The sequence below is a fragment of the Maylandia zebra genome, linkage group LG16 (assembly GCF_041146795.1).
Source record: "Maylandia zebra isolate NMK-2024a linkage group LG16, Mzebra_GT3a, whole genome shotgun sequence".
In the NCBI taxonomy this organism is placed as follows: domain Eukaryota; kingdom Metazoa; phylum Chordata; class Actinopteri; order Cichliformes; family Cichlidae; genus Maylandia; species Maylandia zebra.
Window position 1 is genome coordinate 8,005,752 of NC_135182.1, and position 12,995 is coordinate 8,018,746.

Consider the following 12,995-nt stretch of genomic DNA (forward strand, 5'->3'; position numbering starts at 1 on the left):
ATTGAGGGCTAGCAGGAGGGACTATGCGCTTACCTGCTGCTCCTTGGCAGGTAGCTCCATGCCCTCCTGGGTTTTAATTGCACCTTAGAACATACATGCATCAACACTACAATGAGCGGGTGGAGGGAGGTTTGGAGTCTTCTCCCACCCCCATTCTCTGCGGCCTGCTGGAGCGGGAGGGCTAGTAGGAGGAGTTGGCCGTCCGACTGCGGTCTGGGGTGTGGGGCCTCCCTGCTGCTGCGGAGTCGGGGTGGTCTGCCTCTCCCCACCGCAGGGAAAAGGGTAACACCACCTGGGTCTGGGTGCAATTCCCCCCTCCAGGGGCAAGGGTACCTAGACCCGGTTTGTAGAGTACGCTTGGGGAGTGTGATTGTGTGTACAGCGTCTCTTTATGTCTGTCTCCACGTTGGTTGAGTGTGGAGTGAGTGCATATGAGAGCATGAGGGTGGGAATGGATGTTTGTGTCTGTGTGTGCCTGTATGTCTGTGTCTATATGTCAGGTTGGGTATCAGACGCCACCTCTCTGGGGACACCTCAGGCCCTCCAAGGTTTGGAGGCCTATCTCCACCCACCACCACTTCCCCTGCCGGTGGCGGACTCCCTCAGGTGTCGGTGTGTTGGTGGTTCTTTGTGTCTGGGGGTGGGCGTCCGGGTACACACCGGCTCACTCCTTGGCGGCCGCTTGTCGGGGCCTGGGGCCTGGGGCTCGCTCGGGCCCCCTTTGGAGGTGGGGTGCCCCCGGCCTCTCGGCCTGGGGCTCGGTCACTCAGGCACAGCTGGGGGCCGGCGGAGCTCACGGGCGCGTCACTGCAACTCCCCCTGACTTCTGCTCCGCGGCTGCTGAGTGAGCCCTCATCTGGGACTCTCCTCGGCTCTTACTGGAACAGTGGCGCGGCTGCCCCTCTGTTGGTCTTCCATGGTCTCTTGTGTTCTGGGGGCCTCTGGATGTCTGGAGTTTTGATCTCCTCCATACCCGCTTCACACCCTGGAGGACGGGGCTGTGGCCCCCCCACACTCCCTAGCAGATCATTACATGGAGAAACCTTTGGAATGCAAGCATGCTGATCCACACAGGTATGCACACATGGGTATTCACAGACGCGGACTAAAGCTTTCTTGGCTGCTGCCTCAAAGCACACTGTGCGCTGTCTATCTTGCGTGCTGCACAATATCGTTTATTATTTAGTAAATATTGATATCTATGACTAGCTAGTTTATTGTGATGGTGCTTTGTTTTCTCTATTATTATGTTGCTCTTTGTTGTTTGCTGTCTCCTCTGTTTGTTTTTTTTGTTGTTTGTTTTTTTTTTTTCTCCATACAGGTGACCCAGGAGTTCTTTTTTTTTTTCTTCTCTCTCTTCCCCCCCTTCTCACCGTCTCTTCTCCCCTTTGGTTTTCTTTCTTTCTCTCCCCCTCTTTCTCTCATTCATTCCCCCTGTCCTATTTATTTAAAAAAAAAAAAAAAAAAAAAAAAAAAAAATGACAAAGGATGAACTGAAGCTCTGCCATCACGTAATGTCGCATACTGCTGTTTCTGATGTCATTTAAAAAAAAAAAAAAAAAAAAAAAAAAAAAAAAAAAAAAAAAGAAGGAATAATAATCCCACGTCGACTGTCGCCGCGAGTCCCGGTTAAATACCTCCGTCTAGCCCGGGAGATGATTACCAACCGCTGATCAGGTAATCACCTGCAGGTGCAACAGCGAGGACGGACTCCCGATGACGACAGTCGCCAGGTCACGCCTTTCCCACGGCGCGCACTTCCGTAAACAGCCCCGAGGACCGGGGGGAGAGAGAGAGAAGCAGACACACCCACACACTCTACATACAAATGTAGACAGAACAGTAGATGACACCACTGCTCACGGACCCCCGAGTCCTCCAGAGCCGGGTCCGTGACAGAGTTATTCTTATCAGATGCCCGAACCACCTCATCTGGCTCCTTTCGATGTGGAGGAGCAGCGGCTCCACTCTGAGCCCCTCCCGAATGGCTGAACTTCTCTAAGGGAGAAGTCAGCCACTCTTCGAAGGAAGCCCATTTCCGCCGCTTGTATCCGCAATTGAGAGCTTCGCATTTACACTCAGCTCTCTCTTCACCACGACGGACCAGTACAGCGTCCGCATCACTGCAGCTACAGCACCAATTTAACATAAATGTATTTGAAAAAAAATCCAACTTTAAAACCTGCATATGTCTGTCAGGCACATTTACTCTGAATTGCCTGAATTTGTCATTCTCAGTCGCCTTTCTGTGATTAAAAATGCACAATAATGATTAAATGGAAGAACATCAGTCTTTATACTCATTACTTTTAATAATATACTGTATAATCAACGATAACAAAACCCCAAGGACATGTTCACAAACATGAACTGCCTGCAAAAAAAGAGTTTGATACAATAACTAAAATGTTACAGTACAGAATTTAACTGTTCACCATACAGACTGTACAGCATCATTTCACTTTATGTACTCTTTGTCATTTAGCTCATTCATCATTTTCTAGCAGTGACACTCTCTGTTTCCTCTATAATTAGTACTAAATTACTTTGGAGTTTCTCTGAAATATTGTTGTAATTTATACATAATGTGATATAACCACTTTAGTCAATCAGACACAGTCTCTGTGGTTACTCCTGTCGTCATTTTCAGGAATCAATTTCAAATCACTCATGCACCAAACTCCAGCGTCTCTATAATGTAACCTTTTGACATGGATTTGAACGACAGCATTTCTAAACGCTATTTATTCATTAACGCCTTAATTTTTTTTTCCTGTTACATTTTACAGGCTGCTGTCAGAAGAAATGAGGAGAATGTGCCACATTAGTTTGCATTATTAAATTACAGACAGGATGTCTTGTCCCAGCACTTTCCCCAGCGCTGCAGTTTGTCCACAAGTTTAAGCAGCAGCCTAAAAGATTTTACAACACGGCTGCTTCTGCTTCCTCTGGGTCTGAGAGAAGAGAGAAACCAATTTCGCAATTTGGGGCAGCGCTTTACTATTTATACACCACTCCTGAACAGGGAACACGCATAATCACACTGCGGCCCGTGCATGAGAGGAGGGAGCACGAGTGGGGAAGGCTGACTGCAGTATTTATGGCTCCGTAGGTTTACTGTGTCAACAGCAGGCTTTTCTCTCTCCTCAGATCCCTAACTGTTCATGTCTCCATTTGTACACAACAGCTGGCAGTGGCTTCATTCCTCACATTCACCCAGGGTTTCTGTTTGGCTGTTGATTTATCCATTTGCCATCATTGTTCCGGACAGGAAGGAGTTGAGATGATGATTCAAAATGCGTCAATAAGTGCTACCAAAACAATTTTGTAACCTGATTTACACATTTTTTATGACGCTACTGATCCACCTGCACAGATGTGGCAGTAGGATTAAAGCAACCACAGTTTTAAGAAGTTACCTTCCTGCATTCCCTGACATTCATCTGACAGCTTGCCAGAATCACTTTGAGGCTGACCAAAAGCCGTTAGTTTATGTTTTTGCCTTTTCTGCACCTCCTCCACAGATCTGCATTCCTCTTCGCATGAAGTCAGCTGCTCCAGAGTTCCTTAAGCTAACCATGCCCGATAGGACTTCCTGTTCAGCTTGACAGCTCCTTTATCTCAGGTGTCCTCCATCTTCTTCAGGGATTACCACCATGACAAGTGAAAAGCACCAACCAGCTTGCAGCCAAAACTCCACACCTTAGCAACAGAGATGTGGACTTGTTGCTCAGAATGCTTTTAAAGGTCTGTCAGAGGGGAAAGTTGAAGATCCTCCAGATTCTGCCAGATGTTCCCAGCACACTCTCACTATCCATTAAAGTGTGCCAGTTTTGTCCAGCATTCTCCCCACCACCTTATCCAAATCAAACCCAGCAGAGCTGTCAGTTATCAGCTGACAGCTCTGCTCCTCTCTTCACCCAAGTGTCCTGAACATACAGCAGGAGAGCTGACGACATGTTTACAAAACTGATCATCGACCTGCAACCAAGGGTGTCCTGGTACCACAGACACTTATGGATATCCTTGTGTTTGAACAGGGTTTTTGTTACGGACAAATAGAGGTTAGCACAGAAGTCAAATTACAAAACACCTCTTGGGTTCAGATCGAGCTCATTGCTCATGTGAGTATCCCCCAGCAGGACAATCGGGTCACCAGGAGGGGATTTCCAGCACCCCAACAAGGCCAGATACTCTGAATTATAATTTGGCACATAATACAGATGACAGTCACTCACATTCCCAGACACAGAGATCCTGGGAAGCATCCCTCTTGTCTAATGGAAAGAACCCCAAAGTGTAGGCGTTGAATTGGGGAATACAAGTAAACCCACCCCTGCTCACTGCCTCTCACGTTGGGCATCCGCACTCCAGAACCAAGGCTGTGCGTTGAGGCAAGCCTAACTATATCTAACCAGTGTCTCTCAGTCTCAAACACTAGCTCGGGCTCCTTTGCCACCAAGGTGGTTACATTCCACATATCAAAAGATAGTTTCAGCAGCCGGGGATCAGACTGCCAGGTGCCAAGGCCCCCACTTCTTACTGACACCACACTGCACTCCTCTACAGCCCTTTTTGCAGGTAGTGGGTCCACAACAGGGGTGCTTTTTATGTTCATCTTAGCTGAACCTGGCCCCCGGGCCCAACCAGCAGACACTTGGCAATGAGGCCCTTCCCTGGGGCTGGCTCCAGGGTGAGGTCCTGCTAAGCCTAATCCAAGCAAAGCACCATGGTTTATAATGGTCTCGTGACCCTTCTGTGCAAAACTCTTTTTGCTTTAAACCAGCATGAAGAGTGTGTGAATGTCTGTTTCATGAAGTTACAGATACTCCTAACATGAAAAGTTATGAGGGGAGCAGTTTACACAGCAAACATGGAAGGTTACATGCTACATCTGACCTAAAATATTCTTGAAATACAGCAGAAATCTGGAGCATATTCCTAGCTGTGACACTTTCTTACAAGCTATCACAGTGTCTGGTTTTCAAACCATCCTCTTTTCAAGGCGAAGCAGTAAATAAGAGCTCAGCAGCCAGCTGTCTTCCCGCCAAGAAAATCTGCTTGTTCAACATCCTGAAGTGGAAGTGTGTGTGTCGCTGGCCTATAAATAATGCGTGCGGCAGCATTGTGAGGTGGCAGAAGGAGCGGGCCTCCATTAGCCGCGCTGCATCTCTAATGAAGCCTGTTGACAGCGGCTGTAATTAGCCACAGCTCTTTGTGTTCTCTTTGTTGAGTGCAGTGTCGAGACGTTCCTTCATATCCCCCGCCGCTGTCATGTCTAGTCACCAACGCCTGCTTGTCACTACACCTGGCAAGCATTACGGTGGGAAATCTCTTGGGTGAATTTCTATGTGGGCAGTTGTGATGCTGCTTCTGGCAGACAGCTGTGTGCAACTGTAAATGACGACATCAGATGGCGTGTCCAAAAGAGCCCACAACCTTTTTAAGTGAAGCAAGTACTGAAAAGGGGAATAAAGTACTGTTCACAATACAGTTGTTGGCCTTTTTCCAATTACATTTCTGATTCTGTGCGAAATTCATTCAAACAGAGTTCCCAAAAGTGGAATTGACATGTGAGAATAGTGTGTTTTACACACTACACCTCACAAGCCCATGGTTCACCAATTGTGCTAGATTCACTTATTATGCAAATATACTCTTTATAAGGTTGGGGAAACCTGCAATCAGCTGAGACTGAAGAAGTCACATTCGTCATGATTGACGAAAAGTTTCTCCCACTGAAAACGCTACGTCCAGATGAGCACAATCAACTTTTTGGGATTTCCTGGATGATTGAGCATGCATCAAAACAGTGTCCCTTATGTTACTAAATTCAAACTATTGATTCATTAACATGTACATTATTAACATTTTGCATCGGGTGATAGTGGGTGTTGCCCACTTTAGCCCATTGTTCCCTCAGTGGTGCTAGTTTCAGTCATCATGCAAATGTAATTTCTCCCACTGAAAATGCTTGTCCAGATGAACAGAATCAACTTTTGGGGGCACTCTTGTGTAGCTCTGTTTTGGGTCTCCACCTTCAACTACTAGTTGCTCAGCTTTGCTCATTAGCTTTGCTCTACATGTAACTTTTGGAATTTTTGCAATTTCTTTAAATATTGCATCTGTCCTTGGAGTGAATTTGCTGGGACATCACAGGAAAATTGTTATCTAGGGAAGAGGATGCCATGTTCAAAGTCACTTAAATCAGCGGTCCCCAACCCCCGGGGCCACGGACCGGTACCGACCAGTCCATAAGTCGTTTGGTACCGGGCCGCGAGAGTTGAGGCTCGGGTGCGAAATTTACGGTTTTTATCGTTAACTCGGTTTTGCTGTGTCTTTTTCCGTGTTGTAGTTGTTTGTATTATTTTGAAAGAAATATTTACGTGTTACCATAGCAACCAGAGAGCATTAAAGGGCAGAGAGGAGGACGTTACTCAATGTTGTTGGTGCATTTCAGGAGGACGCTGCTAATAAAGTTACACAATTACACAGTGAATTGGCATTTCAGTGATTCCTGAGATTAGGGACAAAACAGGTTTTAATTTTCTAAAATATATTTTTTGATTTTTCAAAAACATATTTACATATAATTGTTACACAAAGTTTTGGCTGTCTCACCATGTTTTGGTACAATCTCCCAGGTGTAACATTTTTTAATAATTTCTGTTTTTGCTGGAGAAGTGCAAGGTTTTTGTCAACACCGTCAGACACAAAGAAATGCAAAAATAGTTTCAGCTTTTTTTTTCCTTTTGCTTGTCCCATTTGGTTCTTTAGCCGTCAGAATTGTTGTCTGAAGACCAACAAGGATACCCAATGGATTTACTTTGCCAAATAGATCATCGCGGCCTTGCCCCACCCCGATTTTCCAGCAGAAAATAGGGGTGTGTGAAGAAGCAGGTGTTAGCACGGCCCCTCCCGAGAACCCTCAATGTCTACATGGATTTAAAATTGAGAGGTGGGCACCGGCGCCAGAGGTGGGGTTGAATACACAGACCGTCCACTGGACGCCGTTAACGTGCCCACCCTCAAGGCCCTATATGTATGTGTTATGAGAGTGTGAGTAAGGTGGATGTCTAAGTTGTGGAATAAAATTGAGGCACAGGTGGCCAGAAGGGGATGGGGTGGGACGGGGTGAGACGGGGGGGTCCTGGGGTGCACCCCAAGGCCCTACTTGTGTGGGTGGGTGTGTTGGAGCGGGAAGAGGGAGGCAGCCGGGGATGGGGAGGAAAAGAAGGGAGGAGCAAGATACCCCAGTGGGGGAGCTGGGGTATCTTACTACTGGGGTCAGCTCTCCCGCTGACCCCAGTAGGCACCCCGTCCTTTGGCACCCACCAAGGCAAGGGAGCCCAGGTCCATCCAGACTGGGGCCTACAGCAGCAGGGCCGCCCAGCCCCACTGGACCCGGGGCAGCCCATCCGACCCCACTGCAGAGGAAACTGTACTCACCCTAACATTCAATCATCTCCCAGACTGCACAAGACAGTAGACACCCAGGTTAAGTTTATTCTCCACCTCTCCTATGACTCTCCCCCAGCTGCAGAGTGGACTCCCGCAAGGATGGAACAAACTCCCTGTCAGTTGAAGAGCCCCCTAGTTAGGCCGATGCGCCAGAGGCCCCCTGCGCCAGGGATGAGCCCCCGTGCATCCACCCGCCCACAACCTCGGCGACACACCAACAAGGACCGAAGCCCCCAAGGCCCAGCCGGAGCTCTAGCACGGAGGCGAAGCACCCCCGAACCCCAAGCCCCCACGCCTGCCCCGGATCCACTCAGGGGCAGCCAGGCTACCAGGCCAGTAACCTACGTCCGCCAGCACAGACCCTCCCCCAGGCCTGCTGCACGCAGCCACAAGGAGAACACCCTCTAAGAGCAACTAGTTTCAGCTATTTTGACTATTAGCAGCTTCTCTGTTCTACTGTTTATGCACATATGTTTTCAAACTAATTATACCACGTTTAAAAGCAAGATTGTTTTGGCTTTTTATTATTAGAGTTACAGTCATACATATTTTCAGAAGCTTGTATTTAATCTCTATAAGAAACAATCATATTTAGCAGCATGAAGATTACACATTTATTGAGAAAATTACGTATTTTTATTGGAAGATCATGAGGGAGGAAAATATATGGTTCTTCAAAAGAGAAAAATAAACAAAAACTCCATATTATGGAGTTGACAAGGTGCTGACGGTGGTGACACAAATCTGACGGTGTTGACACACTAGTAGAAAACAAGATATTATTTTTTTCAAAATGACCATTAAACCTTAACAACTTATGTAATATCACAAGACACATCATAACAATTCTGTTTTTGCACACGTCAAGTTCTACATCTTAATAGTTCACCAGCAAGTAGCTGCCTACTACTCCTTGATTCCTAAAGTGTTTAGACCCTGCTGGACTTCCTCTCCGTATGTTTCTCTGTGCTTGTTTCCAAAACCTTCTCTTCTGCCTTTTTTCTCTTCTTTTCAGATCACTGATGTTCCTTATTTTTCCCTCTTTCAATCTATGTCTCCATCTTTCCCTTTCCTTTATGAGAAACTCTTTCTTCAACTCAGGCTGGCTGTTAATTTTTTTTCTCCTTTTTTGATCATCCCTGTTCCTTCTCTTTCGTTCCTTTGGCAGGTTCCCCTTTGCTATTCTAGCCTGAAATGCACCATCTTGTAATTACTATAGTTTTTCTGAACCATATGCATTTATACAGATTAAGGATGAATATTCACAACACAATTATGTATTAAGCAATAGAAATGCTATCCGGTCTTTAAGTCTGACGTCATTAGCCATTTCCAGGTCCAAACTCCGCTGCAGATCCGAAAGTCAAAGGAACTCTGCGACATCACTGAGAGTTACAAACTGTCTAAATTCTTTCATCTTTAATAAAATGATCAGTGTGGCTGCTCTACCAGGTCTAACATCCAGACATCCATGAAAACAGAATATATGAAATTTAACAGTTAGAAGTTAGCTCGCTGGTTTCCACCTACATTCCAACATAAATGGAGACAGAAAACTAAACAGCAGTGACTTTTGTCGGGTTACTGAAGTTGGGCTAGCTGGTATATAGTGATGTGCTATGTGATCGCTAGCGACACAGCTATGTTAGCATAACATAAACACAGTGAAGCTGGAGGATGAATGCTAACTTTTTTCCACCTGATAAAAGCTAATGCAGGGTTTCTGATGGTTAGGCTGACAGTGATCACTGACTGTTTTTAGGGGCTTGTTCAGATTAAATAGAACAAGATAAAAACCATTAAAACATTTTAGCAGCACAACAGGCTTAATAAACACAGAGTAGTTTGGGCCCGGAAGCAGGATTCATACATCATCACTTAAAGACCAGCTCTCAGGGCAGAGATAGCTCAGCAGATGCCACATGATCGGAAGGTTGGGCGTTCAAATCCAACGAACAGAGGCTATCCTGGATTGGCAGCTGCCCACTGCATCACTGAGTGAATGGGTTAAATGCAGAGGACTAAGCATTTTCCTACAGGATTAATGATGTATACATAAACAATGAGATTCAAGATAAGGCAAATTCGATAATATTTGACACATCTGTGAAGCAGAAATATCAGTAAAATACACAAGAAGTAATATGACTGAAATATTAATAAAAATAACTTAATATAATTGATGAATAGCACACTTTTGTGACATTTGTCAACACCATTAGAAAAGGGTCACCGTCAGACCAAAATCCTGATGATGTTGACATCTGATGGTGTTGACAAAATACCCTACTTTCTCTCATAACACATGTTTTTCTGACAGAAGCCATCTTGTTTTTCATCATTTGCTTATGGCTTCTACAATCTACCTAAATTAAGCTCTTTTTATAAAACAAAATAATTAAATCTTGCATTACATCGTCTTTGGTGTTGACGCACTATGGTTGTGAGACAGAGTTTTATCAGAAAGGTAGGTCATAAATTAAATTAAAAAGAAAAACAATTATCACAGCAGTGACCTCATGGCATGTGTATCAAACAGGAAGTGGTAAACGGGTCCTCAGAGTATAAGCTACCCACAATAATTCCTGATTTTTTCATACTGTTAAAAAATCTGATGGTGTTGACAAAAACTCTGGACACGATTTTAATCACTTAGAAAATATGTAAAAATAAATTTTCAATTGTATATTTTGATATTATATAAGGTATTGACTTAAATACTTGATGTTTAATTTTACATTACTGTTGATTTTTTTTCTGTATTTTAATATTATCAAACCTGCTTCTGGACAATGGATTTTTAAGGTACTGGTAATGTATTGTACCATTTAAAGCGAATATATATGTATAAAAAATGCAAAATCATAGTTTTGTTGTATAAACATTGCCTTGGTGGTTCTTTTAGTCAGTTGGTTAACACTTGTATGCATATTTTTAACCCCAAAATTGGGTTTTATCTGGCGGACATGTTTTGTCCCTTATCCCAAGAATCACTGGTTTATTATTATATTTACAAAATACCACAGTTTTGTCTTGGTCATATCATTTTATTTTGTTGTATTTACCGCGACACCTTAATTTTCCTTGTAGACCATGTCTACAAATCCACTGATTTGCCGCAGTGGGAATGATTGATTGCATGAAGTAGTTGAATAGTTATATGTATGTATAGTGGCAAAATAAAAAGAAGCTTTTTCTTGATAGATATGATTTCTAGCACATTCATGAAGTAGATGCCACCATTTTCAGCCTGGATCGATGTTAAAATAACAATATTTCCACTTCAACTTGTTTCTAGGAAAAATGTTCCCATGGTGACACCTACTGTAAGGAAAACTTTGAGTATTTTGAAGGTTTTTATTTTTGTATGTCTGTGACTAGAACAGCAGTGTAACAGGAGCAAGATGTAGTTAATAAAATGTAATTTTCTAACATCACACTAATGAGCGTCAAGCTTAGAGGTGGGCAGGGCCTACCTTATTTGTTCATATTGAAGCTTGCCAGAAAGAGTGCAAGTTGCTTGCACTGTTCCCACATGTTTGTGCATAACCAGTAAGCCCTTTATTAATGTAGTGTATGTATTACTTTAATCTGCAGTATAATTGCATTATCTTCCAAGATAATGTCTGATTTTAAACATGTTAAACATGTTTAGTCTGAGGCAACTAAAAGTGCTAAACATGCTGAACTGATGTCTCATACCATCTTTTGCTGGAAGGTCCTGTTCTTGATGGTGGGTGGCTCGGTGATAAGGTCACATTCAGGAGCAGCGATACAGCATCTCTTTGTTGTGTAAAGACAACTGAATCACAAAATACTGCACAACAGTTGCTTAGCAACCTCTGTCTGGTCAGTGTTTGAAGTGGCGGAAAGCAGCAATCCGCTTCTACTTGATCTGCTGCTGAGATCTGACTGACAAGATGCATAAATGGTGTGTGTTCATGGTGGGAACTTACTGATGTGTAACCTGGAGATTTCAGCACAGAACTTTAGAGTTGAGGTTGTCTTAGGTTTTCTTTATTTTTTCATTTTATTGTAGACAGTAATGGAAAACTACGTCACATAGAGTGGAATTCAAGAATGAAGAATTCTCTCTTCAGTTGTTCATAATGTTACAGATTAGCCTGTTCTGAATTTTAAGATGACTCTGTAGACTTCTAAGATTGAAATAAAGTCTGTGAGTTCGGGAAACCTAAGTTTCTATTTGTGGTGAGTTCAGCATTGCTGAATGAAAAGGCTTTTCTGTTTTCCTTTATTTTTGTTTTGTATAGTGTGAAGCATTTAGTGTTTTATACAATAAAACAGGACTTGATACACAAACGATGTGCACTTGTAGAGAAACCAGGTAATGAGATAAAGGGCTTGTTGGGTTTTTTGTTTTTGTTTGTTTGTTTGTTTGTTTGTCTGTTTGTCATTTTGATTTAATTACCCATTTCAAAATGACCCATTTCAGAACAGCAATATTACCATTGTTGCATTAATAGATGCACACAACAGGTTCACAGAAATTATTGGTGGGAAAAAGGAGATGAGCTCCTAACCAGCTGACTGAGCAGAGTTTTGATATAATTGAGTGTCAGATTTCAGATGCAATCCCTCCTGTTAGCAGACTTCTCTCAAACGCTCATGTATTTAATCTGTTATTGGATGAATCTGATGACATTTGAAGAGTTTGCTTTTGTAATTTCGTCCTGTCACTTTGCTCAGTTTGACACAGAGCTAAACCTCCTTAGACTTACAATCTTCCTTTTGCTTTATTGTTACTGTCGGCTTGACTCCACATGCTGCTTATCAGCTAATAAATGCCCCACAGCTTCATCAGCACCTTGATCTGCGCTGAGGCAACTGTTTTACAGAGTGGTTACACTGACATCTTGAGGCCAATTGCTGTAAATACATATTCTTATCCACTGAAGTATGTTTTAGAAGGCTCACATCTTTAGTTCTGTTCAGTAAATATCTGCAATTTTGCATCTTCATAAAATAAACAAATAAAATAAGTTTAAAAAAAATGTTTTTTGAAAAGTAAATTTGAAATTCATAAATAAGAACAATATTTATACTTTAGCATTAAATATATTTTGATTACAAAGCTTGCATATATTATTATTTCTAATAACCATTATAGAAACATTTCAAAATGGTATTTACCAATACTATACAAGTGAGCTAAAATCTCAGGTTTCAGACTGCTCTAAAAACTCACTCTAATCTAGGGTTGCCAACCGTCCCTTAAAAAACGGAATCGTCCCGTATTTCGAAACAAAAGTACACGTCCCGTATTGAGCTAATAAGGGACGCACTTTGTCCCGTAATACAGTGAGAATCAAAAGTAGTCTATAACTTTTAATGGAATTCACGCTTTGTTTGAAAACATAATTCCCAGCCCCTCTCCTGCTTTGTGACCAATGAGCTGACAGCACACTTATGACAATTCAGATTACCGCTCATCTCATTGGTCGAGGAAAGGTCGCTTGCGGAGAAAATACCGGAAGACAACAGATGACCACAACAAGAAGCATGGCCAACAGGGA